Source organism: Molossus molossus, unplaced genomic scaffold, assembly GCF_014108415.1.
Source record: "Molossus molossus isolate mMolMol1 unplaced genomic scaffold, mMolMol1.p scaffold_m16_p_9, whole genome shotgun sequence".
In the NCBI taxonomy this organism is placed as follows: domain Eukaryota; kingdom Metazoa; phylum Chordata; class Mammalia; order Chiroptera; family Molossidae; genus Molossus; species Molossus molossus.
Window position 1 is genome coordinate 63,073,578 of NW_023425403.1, and position 21,114 is coordinate 63,094,691.

Consider the following 21,114-nt stretch of genomic DNA (forward strand, 5'->3'; position numbering starts at 1 on the left):
TCTTTGCAGGGATGGAATAATTAAGACAGGTCTCTGCCATCTGAGAATCACAATATTGGAAGAAGGACGAGCAGAATAAGCCAAATATAAAAGTAACTGAAAAATACAGCACAATATAACTGACAAATACCAACAAGAAAATCCCTTATTTCTGCAGATCATGTCATTGTAATAACAACGGATCAGGTTATATTGTTGGTGACAAAAGCTGTGATTCAGATGTCTCAGCCTATAGAGCATTTTTTGCTTCTCAAAGTGGAGCTGAGCAATGTTGAATGATTATAAGATGAACTCACTACAGAAAATAAGAAGCTGTCATTTGACTATACTGTACAGAAATATCATTTAACACAATTTGGTAAGCAGGGTTGAACATTTTGGGTTTTCTCATCTTTGAGGAAGTATATATATAGCAAAGCTTGTAGAAGGAAGAAAATGTGCAACTTTAAAATTCTACGGTATGGCCCTGACAGGTTTAGCTCAGCTGTTGGAGCATTGGCCTGCAGACCAGAGACTCCCGGGTTTGGTTCCCTCTAGGGGCACATACCAAATAAATAAATAAATAAATAAATAAATAAATAAATAAATAAATAACTCTACAGTATTTTCATGTATATGCAGCTGATAATTGAAAGCATAACCATATCAAAAAATACCATAAGGACACTTCTATAGAGAAGACAAGTAGCATTGAAAGTAGTTTTACAACTTGTTCCATGTTCAGTGCTATGCTTTAGACACTTAGTACATACATTCAGATTCACTGAGGAAATATTTACCAAAATCGAATATCCACTTAGCAATGGCACTGACTTTCAAATCACTTAGCCTGCCTAATTCTTATATGTATGTGCTAGAAATAAGCTTTCTGGAAACGAGATGCAGAGAAACACTTTTTGCACATTTGCTAGTGTCCCTCTAGTGCTGGCAGGATCCTGATAATAGCCTTCCTCAAAAGTCAAACAGTAAAAAATATTTTTCAGTAAAATATAACTTGACATACAGTTAGTCAGCATTCATTATACAAATTACAATGGATCAAACATTTGAAGTCAAATGTCTGCAAAATTTTGAATTGGGAAGACGATTTCAATGTTTTTATATTCTTTTTTTGGTAATGTTGTAGTTCAAAAATGAACATTGGGCTCATCAAAAAAAAAAAAAAACGAGAGAAGAAAAGTGAAACTGCAATAGAAAAACTGGAAATGGCATGACCAAAACTATGTACAGAAAAAATACAAAGGTCAAATTAAAATGAAAAAAATGTAACCAAAAACATACAAATAAAACATCTTTGTATTAAATTCAGAAAAGATTTTTAGTTGTGATTATCAGCATTGAGAAGTGTAATATTTAAGGAAACACTCACAAACAGCTGGTGTCAGGGAAACGTGGTACAATCTTTATGGAAAGCTAACCAGCAAATCAGATCCTAAGCCTTAAGAAGGTTTATAACCTTGACCAACTTTTTCTACTTTTAAGAAGTTACCCTAATGATGCAGCCACTATAAAAAAAAACAGTATGGAGAATCCTCAAACATTTAAAAATAGAACTACCACATTATCCAGCAATCCCGCTTCTGGGTATGTATCCAAAGAAAATGAAAACAGGACCTCAAAGAGATCTGTGCACTTCTACATACACTGCAGCATTATTCACCATGGCAACAATATGGACACAGCCTAAGTGTTCACAATGAGTGAATGGATAAAGAAGATGTTTTACACACATATATGTATTTACATACATATACACATACACCACACTGGAATATTCAGTCATGAGAAGAAGGACATCCTGCTGTTTGCAACAACATTGACGGACTGTGAGGACATTATGTTAAGGATAATAAGTCAGACAGAGAAAGCAAATACTGTGTGACATCACTTATATACGTAATCTATAAAAGCCAAACTCACTCCCGGCCTGTGTGGCTCAATGGTTGAGTGTTGACCCATGCACCAAGAGGTCGCCCACTTGATTCCCAATCAGGGCACATGCCCAGGTTGTGGGCCCAATCCCCAGTGTGGGGCACGCAGGAGGTAGCCAATCGATGTTCTCTCTCATCGATGTTTCTATCTCTCTCTCCCTCTCCCTTTCTCTCTCTCTAAAATCAATAAAGAAGAAGAAGAAGAAGAAAAAGCCAAACTCACAGAAACAGAGACTAGATGGTGGTTACCAGGGACTGGAGGGTGAGGGAAATAAGAGATATTGGTCAGAGTACAGACTTCCAGTTGTAAGATGAGTAAGGGATTATAGTTAATGCTGTATTATATACTAGAGAGTTGCTAGGAGACTAGATCTTAAATGTTTTCATCACACAAAAAATGGTAATTATGTGATGCAATGCAGGTGTTAGTTAACACTATGGTGAAAATCATTAAAGTGTATCAAATCACCAGATTGTACACCTTAAACTTACACAATGTAAACTTACACAGTAAGGTGGGGAAGTAGAAAAAAGAATATACCTTTAGAAGAAATATCTTTGTTAAATCATATTCACTATTTTTAGTAGTGAAAAGTTGGCCCTGTTAGTTGTCCATGGGGAAAGCAACCATGAGAATGCTTTGTTTAGGATCACCTTTGTCTGCACGGTAATGACTACACAAATACAGTCATATTTCCTAAGAAAATGCCTGGCTGTATGTGAGAAATTTGGTAGGAGTGGGACTGGGATATTAGTCTACTCAGGCTGCCATAACAAAACGCTATAGACTTGGTGACTTAAACAACAGAAATTTATTTTCTCCTATATCTGAAGGCCGGATGTCCAGGACCAGAGTGCCAGTATAGCAAGGTTCTGGTGAGGGTTCTCTTCCTGGTTTGCAGACAGTCACCTTCTCTCTGTGTCCTCACATGTCTGGGGTGTGGTGGGAGGAGAGTGGGAAGGAAGAGGAGAGAAAGAACTCTCTGGAGTCTCTTCCTTTAAGAGCATTAACCTTGTGAAAAGAATCCCACACTCATGACCTCATCTAAACCTAATAATCTCCCAAAAGCTTCATCTCCAAACACCATCACATTGAGGGTTAGAGCTTCAACATATGAATTTTGTGGTGACACAATACATTCCATAGATGACATTATATTAAAAAATAATATTTCGAGGTCAACGAAACTATAGAATAATAACCAGTAATCATGTTAAATTAATGTCATTTATATAAGCTAGCACTCTAATGTAATTTTTTAAAAATTTTTTTTAGAGAGAGAGGAAGGGAGGAGAGAGAGCTAGAAACATTGATGAGAGAGAACATCGATTGGTCGCCTCCTGCATGCCCCCCACTGGGGATTGGGCCCACAATCTGGATATGTGCCCTGACCAGGAATCACACCGGTGACCTGTAGGTGCATGGGTTGACATTCAACCACTGAGCCACGCCAGCCAGGCTCTAATGTAATTGTTTAAAACAAAATAAAGACATTGAAAAGATTTCCCTTTAGTATGACAGAGTCATAAAATCAAGATTTCACAATGTTTAGTAAATGGGTGCTAAAATCACTGAATGGGAGGCTTTTGGGAAAACAGGATATTCCCATAGTGCCCAAGTATGTGTTACCTCTCAGATTACTTATCTATTCCAAAGGATAAAATGCACCTTTGCAATGTGGCAATCTGGCAGTTGCCATCTGAATTTAACAATCAAATATCACTAGTAGTGAAACAACCTGACATTATATGTCTCCTGAATGGATGTGAAGTCACATCATTACCTGTGTTGTGAATGAGCAATTCTGAACAAATAGGTTTAATCTAAAATTAACCAAGTCTAGACCTAAATTTCAGTCTACATGCAATACAGGGAATACAGGATAGGCTTAATAACATCATGGAAGCAAAGAGGATATAGAATATACTATAAAAAAAACAACTGGCCTGGACTCTTCAAAGAGTCATTAAAAAATGGGTCAAAATTGTTCTGGATTAAAAGAGACAACCATCAGATTCAATATAGCAAATTCAATACAATCAAATATACATATAGAAAAGGAATTTGGAAAGAATTTGGAGAATTTGAATACGGAGTGGATATTAAATAATATTATGAAAATATTATTAATTTTCTTAGGTACAATAATAGCATTGGGATTAAGTAACACATTCTTATTCTTAGAGGTTGTATGATGAAATATTAAGGGTGGAGTTTCACACATCTTCAAATGACTTTCAAATAATTCATCAAGAAAACAAATGTATTCATGTACATTGAAATAGTTTTTAATTTGGCAACATATTAACAATTGTTGAATTTAGTATGGGTATAAGAATGGTTTTTGTATTACCTTCTCAATTTATCTCTATATTTAAAATTTTTAAATAAAAATTTATCAGTAAATTAAGAATTTTTATTTAAAAATATACTAAATAATATAGGTAATAAATATGTTGTTATAAAACATAAATACCCATAAATATACCTCCCAACCCAAGATCTAGAACACAAACAATATCATTAAGTCTACATAAATGTTCCTCCCTATCCTACCCCCTGAACTCTTTCCCAACTATCTTGATATTTTTAAAATGTGTTATGGAAATTTTCAAATACATACAAAAACTCTAGCCCCAACTTTGCAGTTTTTGTTTTTCATTTCAGGGGTTATCCTTAAAGATTTCCCCTATCACATGCAAAACTAGTCATGTCTTCAAGGTTTATACTGCCCAGAAGTTAACTGTTCTGTAAAGGCAGATACTCTCAGAGCTATCTAGACCAACATATAACATCAGAAGCAGAAAACCATAATGCAGAGTTTTTAACCTTTCTGTGGATTAATATATGTTCTTATTTCAGTTGGGATTAGTGCTAAAAAAGCAACCAACAAACAAAAAACAGCATTTGTTGTTTTTGGTAACATGTTTATTTCTATACAAAAATAAATAGATTTTTAATATGAAATATAGGATGTCTTATAACTAACATCACTTAAAGTGCCTATTCTGGTACTTTATTCAGTTTAACTCATTGCTATGATGAAATGACCCTACAAAACAGAAATGAAACTTAGTTCTCTGTCCTGAGAACCAGTTGAATGGAAAGCAAGTATGCAATTAGAAGACTAATATTCTTGGCATTTAATTAATAAAGCAAATAATTAATCAAGAATGAAAAAAGAATTTTGATTAGTAAACAAAATGAACCTAGCAGATCATTGAATGATTAAGAACAAGAACCATTGAAAAATGAAAGACTTGAGTCAAAATTTAGAATACTGTTAAAGAGGAAATTAGAAAAGGAAGTGGTTTATAAAGTCAGGGTTTTTACGTATTAAGGTGAGATTTTTACCTCTATTGACAGGAATTATAAGAGCCATCATTAAATATAAGCTAATACATTATGGGAAGAAACTGTTAAAGCATAAAGTATTATATTTTTTCATTAATCAGTTTTCTATTGTGCATCTAGATATTCTCCTATGGTTTGATCATCCTTTTCATTTTATAACGGAGTTAACTGAGGTTCAGAGAAGTTAAGTATGGATATAGATCACAGAATTGTTAAGTGATAAAAATAAATTTTGAACTCAGGTTTCTCTGGCTTCAACTTAATGCTTTATTTTGGTAAGCTAAACTTCCTCAGTAGCCTAATTGAGTGTTCATAAGTTAAGTCTACCTTCATAAGACAGATTTCTGAGCTGTAACAAAGATTAGATCATTTGGTTATTATTTAATCAAATCTGAAAATAGAAATTAATAAAATGAGCTTTAAAAAATTACTGGTTAGAAAAGGAAAGAATAAATCACTTCCAGAAAAGACTAAATCATTTCCAGAAAATAAAGCACAAAAAATGTGTGTGTGTATTTTTTATACATCTGCATATATGTTCACATACATATATACTTACACATATATATGTATGCACAATTATAATTACTTTAAAAATGTATACATACATATACATCATATACATATTACATTTTAAAACACCACTTTAGTAAACCAAAAATGACAAACACAATCGCACATACATTTTTGTCTATCAACTTGGCAAACTTATTTTAATGTTGTTAGCAAGAGTTTTATGACATAGGTGCTTCCCTAATTGCCCTTGGGAGTCAAAATTGTCATCATCTTGAAAGCAATGTGCGGTATGCAAAAACTTCAAAAATAAAACCTGTTCATCTAGTATGTCCACCTCCGGGAATCTAGACCAACAGAAATAAAATTAAAGGTCATAATAAAATTTTATGAGAAGACTGTACATCTGAACATTATTTATAAAAGTGAAAGAAAGGGAACAATTGACCAAAAGGGGAATTATTAAATAAAACATGGTATTTTCATATATTGCTTATTATACAGCCATTAAAATAAGTTTCTCAATTACTAACTATATAAAAAATGATTACAACATAATTTTGAGGGAAAAGAACAAGATACAAGCTGGATATACATTACAATCATTAAATAGTTTTAGAAATGTGTGCACACAGAGAGAAGATATATTAAATAAAAATACACAAAAATATTAACATGGTACTTCTGGGTTGTGTAATTATGGGTAAATTTTTATACTGCATTTCGAAAATTTTCTATAAATGAGCACATGTCAATTTATAATAAAACACTATAATCCTAATTTTTATTTATTTATCCTTTTTAAATTTTATTTTTATTTTTGTTACAGATGTTTCTCCTTTTTCCCCCATTGACACCCTCCTCCCCAACCCCTTGACCCATCCCCAGCTTTGTTGTCTATGTCCATTAGTCATGCATACATGTATATAAGTTCTGTGGTTTATCTCTCCCCCCTAACCCCACCTCTTCTGAGGCTTGTCAGCCTGTAACCCACCTCTATGTCTCTGGGTCAATTTTGTTCATCAGTTTCTTTAGTTCATTATATTCCACAAATAAGTGAGATCATGTGATATTTGTCTCTCTCTGCTTGGCTAGTTTCGCTTAGCATAATACTCTCCGGGTCCTTACATGCCACCTCAAAGGATAAGAGATCTTTCTTTTTTACAGCTGTATAGTATTCCATTGTGTACATGTACCACTGCTCTTTTATCCACTCATCTACTGATGGACACTTGGGTTGTTTCCAGATCTTAGCTATTGTAAATAGTGCTGCTATGAACATAGGGGTACATATATTCTTTCTGATTGGTGTTTCAGGTTTCTTAGGGTATATTCCTAGAAGTGGGATCACTGGGTCAAATGGCAGTTCAATTTTTAACTTTTTGAGGTAACACCATAGTGTTTTCCACAGTGGCTGCCCCAGTCTGCATTCCCACCAGCAGTGTATTAGAGTCCCCTTTTCTCCACACCCTTGTCAACACTTGTTGTTTGATGATTTGTTGATGGCGGCCATTCTGACAGGTGTGAGGTGATACCTCATTGTTTTAATTTGCATTTCTCTGATGATTAGTGATGTTGAGCATTTCTTCATATGTCTCTTAGCCATTTGTATGTCCTGTTTGGAGAGGTGTCTATTTAGTTCCTCTGCCCATTTTTTAATTGGGTTGTCTTCCTTTTGTTGATCTGTATGAGCACTCTATATATTTTGGAAACTAACCTCTTTTCTGATGCATCATTGGTAATTATGGTTTCCCATTTAGTGGGATCCCTTTCTGTTTTGATGGTTGTTTCTTTTGCTGTGAAGAAGCTTTTTATTTTGATGTAGTCCCATGTGTTCATTTTTTCCTTTGATTCTCTTGCCTTAAGTGTTGTATCATTGAAAATTCTGCTGTGTATGATGTCTAAAATTTTGTTACCTACATTTTCTATTCCCAGATTACCGAGCATTTTTATCAGAAGTGTGTGCTGGATTTTGTCGAATGCTTTTTCAGCATTTATTGATATGATCATATGGTTTTTATCTTTTGTTTATGTGGTGTATCACATTTATTGATTTGCAATATTGTACCATCCTTGTATGCCTGGGATGAATCCCACTTAGTCATAATGAATAATTTTTTTGATGTATTGCTGGATCCAATTTGCTAATATTTTGTTAAGTATTTCGGCATCTGTGTTCATCATGGATATTGAACTGTAGTTTTCTTTCCTTGTATTGTCTTTATCCGGTTTTGGAATTAGGATTATGCTGGCCTCATGAAATGAGTTTGGAAGTGTTTTGTGTTCTTTGATTTTTTGGAATAGTTTGAGAAGAATGGGTATTAGATCTTCTTTGAATGTTCCGTAAAACTCCCTCGTGAAGCCATCCAGGCCTGGGCTTTTGTTTGCTGGGAGTTTCTTAATTACATCTTCAATTTCCTTTGTTATTATTGGTCTGTTCAAGTTTTCTATCTCTTCCTGGTTCAGTTTTGGGAGGCTTTGTGTTTCTAGAATTTGTCCATTTCTCCTAGATTGTCCAATTTGTTGGTGTATAATTGTTCATAGCATGTTTCAATGATCCTTTGTATTTCTGTGGTGTCAGTTGTTACTTCTCCTATTTCATTTCTGATTTTGTTTATTTGGTTTCTCTCTTTTTGTTTCTTGGTGAGTCTGGCTAAAGGTCTATCAATCTTGTTTATCTTTTCAAAGAACCAGCTTTTTGTTTCATTGATCTTTTGAATTTTTTTTTTTTAGTCTCTATGTTGTTTATTTCTTCTCTGACCTTTACTATTTCCTTCCTCCTACTAGCTCTGGGTTTTTCTTTTTGTGTACTTTCTAGTTCTTTAAGTTGTAGCATTAGAAAATCAATTAGGAATTTTTCTTGTTTCTTGAGGTAGGCCTGTAGTGCTATAGTGTAGTCCTCTCAGTACTGCTTTCACTGTGTCCCATAGATTTTGTATTGTTGTGTGTTCATTTTCATTGGTTTTCAGGAAGTTTTTAATTTCTTCCTTGATCTCATTAGTAATCCATTCATTGTTTAATAACATGCTGTTTAGCCTCCAAGTGTTTGAATGTTTTTGTGTTTTTATGGTAATTGAGTTCCAGCTTCATGCCACTGTGATCTGAGAAGATGCTTGATAAGATTTCAATCTTCCTGAATTTGTAGAGACTTGCTTTGTGTCCTAACATGTGGTCAATGTTTGAGAATGTCCCATGTGCAGTTGAGAAGAATGTATATTCTACAGCTTTGGGGTGAAATGTTCTGTAAATATCAATTAAGTCCAACTGATCTAGTTTGTCTTGTAAGGACTCTATGTCCTTGTTAATTTTTTGTCTAGAAGATCTATCCAGTGGTGTCAGTGGTGTATTAAAGTCACTCACTATGATAGTATTCCTATTGATCGCTCCCTTAAAATCCTCCAGAAGTGTTTAAGTATATTTTGTTGCTCCCGTATTTGGTGCATATATGTTTACCAGGGTTATATCCTCTAGTTAGATTTATCCTTTTAATATTATGTAGTGACCTTCTCTGTCTCTTCTTATGGCCCTTGTTTTGAAGTCTATCTTGTCAGATATGAGTATTGCTACACCAGCTTTTTTTCATTTCCATTTGCTTGGAAAACTTTTTTCCATCCCTTCACTTTCATCCTGTGTGAGTCTTTTGTTGTGAGGCGGTTCTCTTGTAGACAGCATATATATGGGCCATGTTTTCTTATCCAATCAACTACCCTATGTCTTTTGATTGTATTTTATTTTTTAAATAGAGACAGAAATATTTTTAATTGATTTTGAGAGAGAGAGGGAGAGGAAGACAGAGAGAGAGAAACATCCAGGTGAGAGCAAAACATCTATTGCCTACCTCCCCCACACCCCTTACTGGGAATTGAACCAGCAACCCTTCAGTGCATGGGACGATGCCCAACCAACTAAGCCTACCAGCCAAGGCTAAACCTGAATTTTTAAAAAAAAAATTTTTCTTTATTGATTTTAGAGAGAGAAGAAGGTAGAAGGAGAGAGAGAGAGAAACATCGATGATCGAGAACATTGATTGGCCGCCTCCTGCCTGCCCCTCACTAGGGATTGGGCCCACAACCTGGGCCTGTGCCCTGACCAGTAATTGAACTGGCAACCTCTTGGTGCATGGGTCAATGCTCAACCACTGAGCCACACTGGCCGGGCTAAACGTGATTTTTTAAATGTCAAGGTTTAGTCATCTTTTATTCATGTAGTAGTAATAATGTTTCCTATGAAAGAATAAAGTCTCAACCCTTGGATTCACTTACTGTTAAAATTTATTTGCCTAATACAACATTTTGTATATTTTCACTCTCCTTACTATTAATTAGCTTATTCAGACCTTTTACTTATTTCTGATTCAGTCATGGTATGCTGTGTTTCTAAGAATATTTTCCATTTCTTCTAGATAGTCCAGTTTGTTGGCACACAGTTTTTCGTAGCAGACTCTTATGATCTTTGTATTTCTGTGTTATCAGTTGTAATGTTTCCTTTTTTCTTTTTAATTATGTTGACTTGCATCCTCTTTTTTTTTTTTTTCTTGGTTAGTTTAACTAAGATTTTATCAATTTTCTTTATCTTTTCAAAGACCAACTCTTAATTTGGTTAGTCTTTTCTATTGTTTTTCTGTTCTCGATTTCATTTTTTTCTGCTCTAATCTATATTACTTCCTTCCTTCTGCTATCTTTGGGCTCAGTTTGTTCTTCCTTTTCTAGTCCATTAAGGCATAGAGTTAGGTTGCTTATTTTGGGTCTTTCTTGCTTCTTAATAAATAGGCATTTATTACATCAACTTCCCTCTTAGAACTGCTTTGCTGTATCCCATAAGTTCTGGTATGTTGTATTTTCATTCTTGTGTGTCTCAAGAATCTTTTTATTTCCCCTTTAATTCCTTATTTGATCCAATGGTTGTTCAGAGTCCCAATTCTTTACTCTCCTTTTATCCATACCTTTTAACATAACTTTGCAGTTTTTTTCCAACAAAGACATAGAGTCTATTTTCTTTTTTTTAATTAATATTTCAAGGCTTTATTTATTTATTTATTTATTATTTAGTTTTGTACATGCCCCTAGCAGGAACCGAACCTGGGACTCTGGTCCACAGGCCGACACTACAACTGCTGAGCCCAACTGGCCAGAGCAAGTCTATTTTCTTATTCCTTGCATCTCAACTTGCCTTGGGATTTCTCTGTCCCAAAATGATTTTATTTTCTTTAATCAATGTTATTTCTGGATTGTTCTTTGGCCAATGGATTATTATCAAACAAGACACAAGCAGAAACTTAGAAAATACTAGCAAAATTGGGCTTGCCATCATCATGAGAAGGACGTGACTGTGTTGACTGACTGATCCCAGGATCAGAAATGACAGAGCTATCCAAGATAAAGCCATACAAGGTCATTCAAGAACTATCAACCCCCAGAAGAATGAGTAAACCTAGCTCAAATCATCTGAATCTCTCATACTTTTGAGTGAAACAAATCTTTGTTGTTGTAGCAACCAATATTTGATTGTTGTTTGTGGTGTGATGTTATTGTGGCAATAGATAACTTGTATCCCTCATCCAATGTTGGTTATACAAAAGCTAGTCTATTCAATTTTTTATTTCTGTCTTGACATCTTTCTCTGGTTTCCTTTTCCTATGCTCAGATAAGCACAGGGGGTGGGCTACACCCATCTACCCCCTACACAAATTATCGAGAGCTGAATAAAATCTGAGACTTTATCTTACTTGCAAGCTAACTTTTTCCATTGATTTTTAGATAGAGTGAAAGGCAGAGGGAGAGAGGGAGGGAGAAAGGAGGGGGAGAGAGATACATCAATGTAAGAGAGACACATTGATTGGTTGCCTTCTGCATGGCCCTGGTAACCGCTAACTGGGGCTGGGGATTGCACCTGCAACCCAGGTACTGTGCCCTTGACCAGGAATCAAACCCTATGAACTGACACTCTAACCACTGAGCCCAACCAGCCAGGGCAAGCCTGCCGCAGTTTCAGTGTTGCTGGTAGGAAACAGAAGACTCCTTTGTCAGAGAAGAAGAGCAGTTTATTACTCACAGCAAGAGTGTACTTACAGTACCATCAGTTTTGTGCTGTTCACTGAGCTCCAATTTCCCAGGGAGTCATGAAGAGGGCCAAATGACACCTACAGATGAAGTGGGTTGCATTTGCATTTTTGGAGAGGAACTTTATGCCATGTGAATCCTAATTGTTTAAGGCATTTGGTGAGCCTGACCTTTGCTCCAAAAAGAGATATTATACTAGATAGCAAGCATTCTTGCCCTTTGCTCTGGAGAGAGACACTATCCCCAACCTCTAAGGCTGTTTGCTATACAAACATCCTTGAAAAGACAGACCAAAACAAAGGGTAACCATGCTTCTCTGGTAAGACAGGGAGATATGTGAAAGACTCATGAAGAATGGGAAGAATTTTCTCCTAAAACAGATGTGTACCAGGAAACAGAATGTCAGTCTCTTCTTCTAGGCAGTTATTCCCCATTTTCAGAAGAGATTCTCTTGGTCTCTCTTCTTCCCACCACTTCTACCAGGCTGACAACCCCAAACTGTCTTTCATGATCTTAACTCTCAGACTTTTTATGTAGACTGAGAATGGGTCGTGAGCACCAGTTACTTCAAAGCCAGTTCTCTGGCCTCTAAGCAATCCTGAGCCCAATTCTCAGGCAACAGGAAAATCCCATTCTGTTACACATGGACTGTATTTCTCACTGAGTGTGGGGTCAATGACAGACTCTTCAGAAAATAATGCCAGCTAGCAGCAAAAATGCGATAAAAACTCACAGACATACAAATTTCTATGTGCTGCATAGATGGTAGCATTGGAACTTGGCAGGAGATGCCATATGAACAAGTGTTGCAACAATTTTAGATGGAGTTCTTTATAGACTATATCATATTCCACATTATATTATGCAACCTATAAGACAAAGTAGACAGAACTGGATTCATCAAATGATAAATATCCTTTTTGTGAATGGCACCTCAAAGTTAACAGGCGAGTCACAGATTATTTGCCACACTGCAACCCATCAGTCCTTTATCACAACCTATAAAAGATTAGTATTTAAACTAAGGGATTCTTTAGTATCAGCAAAAACCATTGGGCAATTGTGGCTATGTAGATGCATTACTTGGGTCTCTCTTCAAGAGGAACTGTGGCAAGAAGTGTAGTTGGCAGAGAGCTGCCAACATCTTTGGATCCACTGCACAGTTCACACCAAGGCCAGGTTCTCCTGGTCAGTTCCCAGACAATAACTGAGCATGGCACGGGTACAAGGTTCTGCCCATTCCCACCAACCACAGGACTCCTCTGACAGGCATTCTTTGCTCTGGGTTTCCCCAGTGTTTTGGCTGACACTTTCTCGGAGCTGCTCTGCAATGAGAGACTCCTACCCAGGCATCTGTTTTTCCTTTTCCTTTTCACGGGTGACAAATCCACACTAAAGTCAGAGACTTTTGTTATCTATTCCTAATCACTTTTCTTCCTTCATTTTTTAAAACAATTAGGTATAATTTTAATTTCAAAATTTGAAGGAAACAACTACATTTCCCTTATAATGATAAATTCAAAAAAGTATAAAGGTGGTAGGTTTACATCTCAATATTAACAAATCTCAATTCAACTGTTAGGATGGATGCTATTCTTAAAAGATAATGTAACAAATGATATCATAAAGCAGAAGCAGATACATCAATATCTCTCACACTCCAGACAAACACTTCATTACAACATTAATAGCCAAAGAAATAGCAACACAAAGTTTCACTGCACACACAAAAAAACCATTGTATTCTACTAGCAGTTTACCCTTTTTCCATAAAGTTTGTTATGCAATTACAGTTAATAACAAATGTCTCTGTATATGTCCAACCTGGCATCTGCTTCCTAGAGGACCCCAACTGACAAAGAATACAACTAAAAATAGTGAAAGAGTTGAACAGGCAATTCAATGTAGGTATACAAAGATACACATACAAACTAAATTAAACCATTTTCTTACACCATATTAAAAAATAGACCCAAAATAGATTAAAGACTTAAATGTAAGACTTGTCAGAAAAAGACAAATACCACATGATCTCACTTATATACGAAATATAATGAACATAACAGTCTGAGGAATACAGTAGACCCAGAAATATGGAAGTAGGGCACAGACTGACATCCCTCAGAAGAGGGGGGTGGGGTGGGAAGAGATAAACCACAGAACTTATATGCATGTATGCATGACCAATGGACATGGACAACAAAGCCGGGGACAGGGTGGGGGGGATGGGGAGGGGGGTGCCAATGGGGTAAAAAAGGAGAAACATCTGTAACAACAACAAAAAAAATAAAAAAATAAATGTAAGACTTGAAATCACTCCTAGAAGAAAACATAGGCAATAAACTCTTTAACATCAGTCTTAGCAATATTTGGGGGGATATAGCTCCATGGGCCAGGGCAACAAACCAAAAATTAAAAAGGGAACTACGTAAAACTAAAACACTTTTGCACAGTGAAGGAAACCAGCAACAGGATAAAAAGGCAATCTAGTAAATGGGAGAAGATATATGCAAATTATATATCCAATAAGAGATTATTATCCAAATATATATAAAGAACTCATACAACTCAACATTAAAGGAAAACAATCCAATTAAAAAAATTGGCAGAGAACATGAACAAACATTTCTCCAAAGCAGACATATAAATGATCAACAGACACATGAAAAAACACTAAACATCACTAATCACCAGAGAAATACAAGTCAAAACCACACAGAGATATCACCTCACACTTGTCAGAATGGCTATTACAACAAGACAACAAATAACAAGTATTAACAAGGCTGCGGAGAAAAGGGAAACCTGTGCACTGTTAGTGGGATTGTGAATTAGTGCAGCCACTATGAAAAATAGTGTAGACATTTCTCCAAAAATTAAAAAACGAACTAATAAACAAACCAGCAATTCCAATTCTGGGCATATACAAAAGAAACCAAAAACTACAACTCAAAAAAGATATATGGACCCCTATCTGCTTATTGCAGCATTGTTTTTTGTTTTTTTGTTTTTATCGGGTGACCGAGGACATTTTTCCATTCTTTTGTTCAGTGGGAGGGAGAGAGAGGAACAGAGAGAGAGAGAGAAACATCGATGTGAAAGGAACACATCGAGTGGCTGCCACCCGCACAACAGACCAGGGCCGGGGACAAACTGCAACCGAGGTACATGCCCTTAGCAGGAACCCAACCCGGGTCTCTCAGGACTGCAGGCCGACGCTCTAACCGCTGAACCAAACCGGCCAGGGCTGCAGCATTGTTTATAATAGTCAAGATGGAAGCAACTGAAGTGTCTATCAATAAGTAGACAAAGAAGATGTGGCATATATACAGGAGTGGCCAAACATAGGTTTACAGATGTGAGTACACAAAGTACAGTTTATTATTGTTTTATTATTGATTGATTGATTATTGTATGATTTATTTGTATTATTTGTCTTCTTCATATTATTATTTATTTCATATCCTTATTATGGGTAATGATGGCTGGTAATTTACCTACTTTTGTCCATTTGTATATACAATGGAATATTACTCAGTTATTAAAAGAAATGAAATCTTGTCATTTGCAAAAACATGGATGAACCTAGAAAGTATTACATTAAGTAAAATAAGTTGGACAGAGAAAAACAAATATCATATGATTTCCCTTATATGCGGAATCTAAAAAATAAAACAAATGAACATGCAAAATGAAACAGAAACAAACTCACAGATAAAGAGTACCAACTGATGGTTGCCAGAGGAGAGGGAAGTGAGAGGTTGGGTGTAAAAGGGGAACAAAATTAAGAAGTACAAACTTCCAGTTATAAGCTGCAGGGATGTAATGTACAGCATAGGGAATAAAGGCAATAATATCATAATAATTATATACGGTGACAAATGGTTACTAGACCTATTGTTGTGATCACTCTGAAAGATATATAAAAGTTGAATCACTATATTATACAACTGAAACTAATATAATATTGTATATCCACTATAATTACAAATAAATTTAAAAAACCACAAAGATACACATACAATACAAACACATAAATAAAAGTATGGAAGACAAACTTTTTAAAAAAAAATCTGCCTAAAATATATGAAATTGAAGCCCTACTAGAAGGAAGAAGATGGACTTGAACTCAGAAAAGTAAGGCCATCCTCCCAAAAGCAGGATTATTTATGAACCAAGGAAAAGAATAGGAAATTAGTGGTCTTAGTAACTGCAATGATTAACATTAATTAACATTTTGTGAGCACTGTTGTATGAGTTTCCACAAATTAACTCACAACAATCCTGTGAGGCAGGCATTACTACGATCTTCACTTTAGAGATGAGGACATTGAGGGATGCAAAGATTAAGTAATGTGACCAAGTTGTTTAAGAAAAAGAAATTGACTCAGGTTTAGTTAAAAAGAGTATATACATGTATGGCTTAGGGACTCTATTCTAAATGCTATTTTAAAATATGTTGGGAAACAGAATGAAATATACTACTCAGCCACATTTCATTTTATGATCTTGGGCACAATTTTTATCCTTTCTGGACTTAGTTTCCTCTTCTAGAATAGAGCAATTATACTTCATTATTTGCCATTTTATTTTGGAAATTATATTTAAAATTATAGCTTGCTATATAAATATAAGGTATTAATATTAGTTTATCAATATTAGTTTTGTGCTACAGAAACTACATTTTAAAAAGGAGAATAACTATGAAATATAAGAAAATTCTAAATTTGGAGGCATGTAATAAAGCCAAATATTAACTGAAAATTTATTTTAGCCAATTACTTTCATTCTTCCTTGGCTATGTATTTATGTATGCATGCATGCATATTTGTATACCTGGGAATTTGTAAGTAAATATGCATTTTACTAGAGCGGGGAATCACAAAGTTTAAATGTCACTACCTTCCAAGTTCACTCCCTTGGGAAGGGAACAGTAATGATGAAGCAGACTATTGAGGTTCTTTTTGACAAATAACTTATCACACTCATAAAAAATAAGATGCCATAGCAACGATTTCTATGTAGGATGGAATGGTAAGAATGAGAATGGGATGTTTCATGAATTCCTCAAAATTATGCTAAATATCTAGTTATCTTTATGTCCCATCCTTTCACATTTTCTCTCTCCAATACAATTATTTCACTTTACAAACTAGGGTTGTTTTCTTTCTGAATATTAGCTGTATCAAGTAGTCTACTAAATTAAACAGTACAATGGCCCCAGAAGTATTTTAGCTTTTAAAATTTATTAATAGGGCTACACCATGATCCCACATGGTAATAAATTCATTTCATATAAGACTTACTGTGGTATTCTACAACTGTATTGTTTTATCACTAATTGCATAGAGTATGGAATTGTATCAGTGAGCTTTACATAGTTTATTTAATAGTTATCAGATATGTATGCAAGTATGTAAAACTAACAACTCTAATAAGTGAAAAATCCATAAAATAACCTAAATATTTTGAATATTAGAACTGTAATACTACTACTTACTAACATGTTTATTATTTTTAAATGTGTCTCATACTATACTTTAAATTTGGGGATGCATTTCTCCTTGGACAGGATAGAAAGTTAATTTTTTCCTTTGTACAATTTTATGTTTTCCTATCAGAGTAAAGAAAGTAATGTAGGGGCAGTACTCTGTTCTGCGATGGTGGCTTGAAAATGGATTCGTGAACCAAGACATTGTACACACATATGCATGTACTTTGAGGTGATTCTTCTGTTTGTCAAGAATTTCCTCTTGCACTCTGTAAACATCCTTAGAAAGGCCACTGTTCACTTCTAGAACTTTATATTGCTTTGAAATAAGAATAAATTAAAGAATATCGAGATATATTAACTTTAAAAGACTATGTACCTATATCACGAACAATATTGGTGTGTTGTTCTAAAACATACTATTATTTGGTTTTCTTGTTATATTTTCCTTGGTGGAAAGATTAAGCAAAGTTAGCTTTTTAACCCACTGAAGAAAGGCTTTATGATTTGTGTGAAGGAAAAAAAAGGTGACAAAGGAAATGAGTACTTCAGAAAAATACTTGTAATGGCTTTCGATACTGTATGTTGCAGTGTTTTAAGAATTAATAGTCAAATCTGCCCCTCTTTGCACTTATAATGAGCCAGACTGATTTTTCTCTTGCCACAACAGAATGGAGGCTGACTTAGTTCCCCAAACTAAAACTGAAGTAGACACAGTGGTTGGCTTAGAGTGGGGATTTTTTTCTGTGGTCGAACATTCATGGGGTTCACACACCAGTCTTCAGTTTACAAAGTATGCTGATAAATCTTGATGTGAAGCTGGCCCTTACCCTTTACCCCTGATCAAAATAGTTTAAGAAGGAAAATGATGGTGTTTACTTGAGCCTATTGTGGCAACAGTAGTTAAGTAATTATGTTTCTTCCATCCTTTTCATGAGACAATATACTTCTTAGGGGCTATTTTTACACCAGTGGAAACTGACAGAGAACATTTACTCTGTTTCCTGAGCAGCAGCTAAGTGATCATTTATAGGACTGCTTTAGTTTGGGACTTTGCTTCTTTACTGCTCTATCAGACCAGAAGGGCAATATCTACCTACTAGTCCAGGAAAGGAGCATCTATCTATAAACAAGGAAGTAGCACATGTCTATCACACCAGGAAGGGAGAATCTACCAACCAGACCAGAAGGGTATTCCTATCTACTAGACCATGAGGGTAGTATCTGTCTACCAGAACAAAAGGTTAACATCTATCCAACAACTGGGAGGATAGCCTCTGCCTACCAGACCAGGGTGGGTAGCATTTTTTTAGAGACCACAGCAAAGGACATTAAGTGAATTTATTTGTTTTTTATATTTGTCTACTCTAGTAATATGTTAAACTTGTAAAAGCAGTAAGAGGTCACAGGAACAGATTATCAATATTTATAGCTCTATAGAATTTAGTTTCAGATGGCAAATATATTCTAAGTACAGTATTTATTCAACTTGATATTTAAAGGAAAGCTATGGAATAAGTACATTTGTACATAGGCTGGTTTCACTAAAAGGTATAATTTTTTTTTGAGAGTATCTTAATATGAAGTAAAGCACTTTGCAATGCCAGAAATCTAAAATAGTTATGCATAATTTCAGTCTTATTTCAAAAATTTGATTATATAGTAGATAAATGAAGGAACGATTCATATTAAGGTACACCAATAAAATATAACAGAGTTATATGACACATATCTAGACATTCTTATTAATCTGGTCCAAAATAGAAAGTAACAAATAACTATTTGTAAGTGAAAAGACAGTTTTAAAGATCAGTACTGTATTTCCTACAAGAATTATGCATTTTAATAATTGGGGAAAATATAGAAACAGAACTAGCTATTTACTTATTAATTCATTTATTTGTATCCCCCATGTTATTGTTCAGAGAGTAGAGTTGATTTGTGTCTGGAGTACATACTGTGAGTTAACAAAATATAAATCAGAGTAAAAAATTAAGGTCGTGGCCTGGCCAGTTTGGCTCAACAGTTAGAGTGTTGGCCCGAGAAATGGAAGGGTCTCAGGTGTGATTCGGGGTCAACAGCGCATGCCTGGGTCGGGAGTCCTGTGGGAGGCAACCAATTGATGTGTCTCTTTAACATCTCTGCTTCTCTCTCTCTCTCTCTCTCTCTCTCTCTCCCCCTTCCTCCCTTCCATTCTATCTAAAAATCAATGGAAAAATATCCTCGGGTGAGGATGAACAAAATAAGTAAATAAATAGTTGACTCACCATGAATATAACAACTACAAAGATAGATTGATGCTGGTATGTTATAGTGGTGACTCAAATACAATGAATAAAATTCCAAACAAAACAAAAGTCAATTTTCCCTTGGTTTATACCTTTGTTATAGATCTGGAAAATTCTTAAAATTAGACAAAATTCACTTAGTGTCTGCTGTATCTACTGTCCAAAGACTGCCTTTAATATATTCTCCTCCTTGTATAGGCAAGCTGCCTCTCACATCAAGAGGTAGAGTTTATTTGTCCTCAACTTTGGACTGGCCTTGACCAATGGAAAGCAGTTCTAGTAGTTTTAGTTCTGGGACTTCTGAACCCAAGCCCAAAGAGGCTGGAAGCTTCCACTTGCCACCTTTTGGAATCAGCTACTATGCTATGAGACACCCAAGCCATGTGGAGAGACCACATGAAAGAAGTCTGAGATGCTCCATTTGACAGCTCCAGGTCAACTTCTACCCAGGCGCCAGTAGTATGAGTGAGCTATCTTGGAAGTTCAAGCCCTGTTGAGACCAGTTGACTGAGGCAGTGGTGAACATCACATGGAACAAAACTGCCACACTGGATTGTAGGAGATAAAAACTTCTATTGTCCTAAGCCTCTACGTTTTGGGTTGTTTTATTGGACAGCAATAAACAACCAAAACAGCATTTATATGGACAACTGAATTAGTTTCTAGGTTCAGGCTGATACAAACAGATTTTTTTTCATCTATTTGAAATATACTGGGGCATTTAAAAGTCTTGCAGATAGAAAAGAGTTCATTATGTGGGATTGTCCTATATATGCAGGATGTTTATTATTTCTAGTCCTTCCTCTAAATGTCAGTAGTGTTTTCTGGTTATTATGACAACTAAAAACACTTCTACAAATTTCCAAAATGCTCTTTAGGGGCATGGTACTGACTTTGCTAAGAACTAACTAGAGTAATTCTTTGTATAGTAACTACAGTGTTAGGGAGTGGAAAGGTCTTCAAGAATCTTACAGTTCAATTGACAACATGACAAAATGAATGAAATTACACACAGAATGATAAACGTTATGATGGAGATGTTATCCTGGCACTGTGATAGAACCTAGATTCAGTAGTCAAATCAGCTTTGGGAAGGGTCAGGATAAGTTTCCTCCAGGAATTAATTATTGAACTGAGTTAGCCAGGTGGAGAAAAGATCGAACAGAAACTCAAGCAGGGGAAACAGCTTTTGCAAAAGCATGGCAGGAGACACTAGCAGCCATAACAGTGACAAGGTAGGCTGGGGCCAGATGGTGATGTATCTTTAATGCTTTGCTAAACAGTTAATTTAAACCTGAAGGCAATTTTGTAGTACAAGCCAGAGATAATGCCATATAGTCAACACACCACTACCCCAGCCTCTCTTGCAGTGGGCTTAGGGCCCTGTGACTCTGGGCATTGGATGTGGGTAGAAGAGAAGTAAGCCAGTTGCAGGCCTGCATCTTATAGCATCCCCTGCAATCTTCTAAGTCACTCT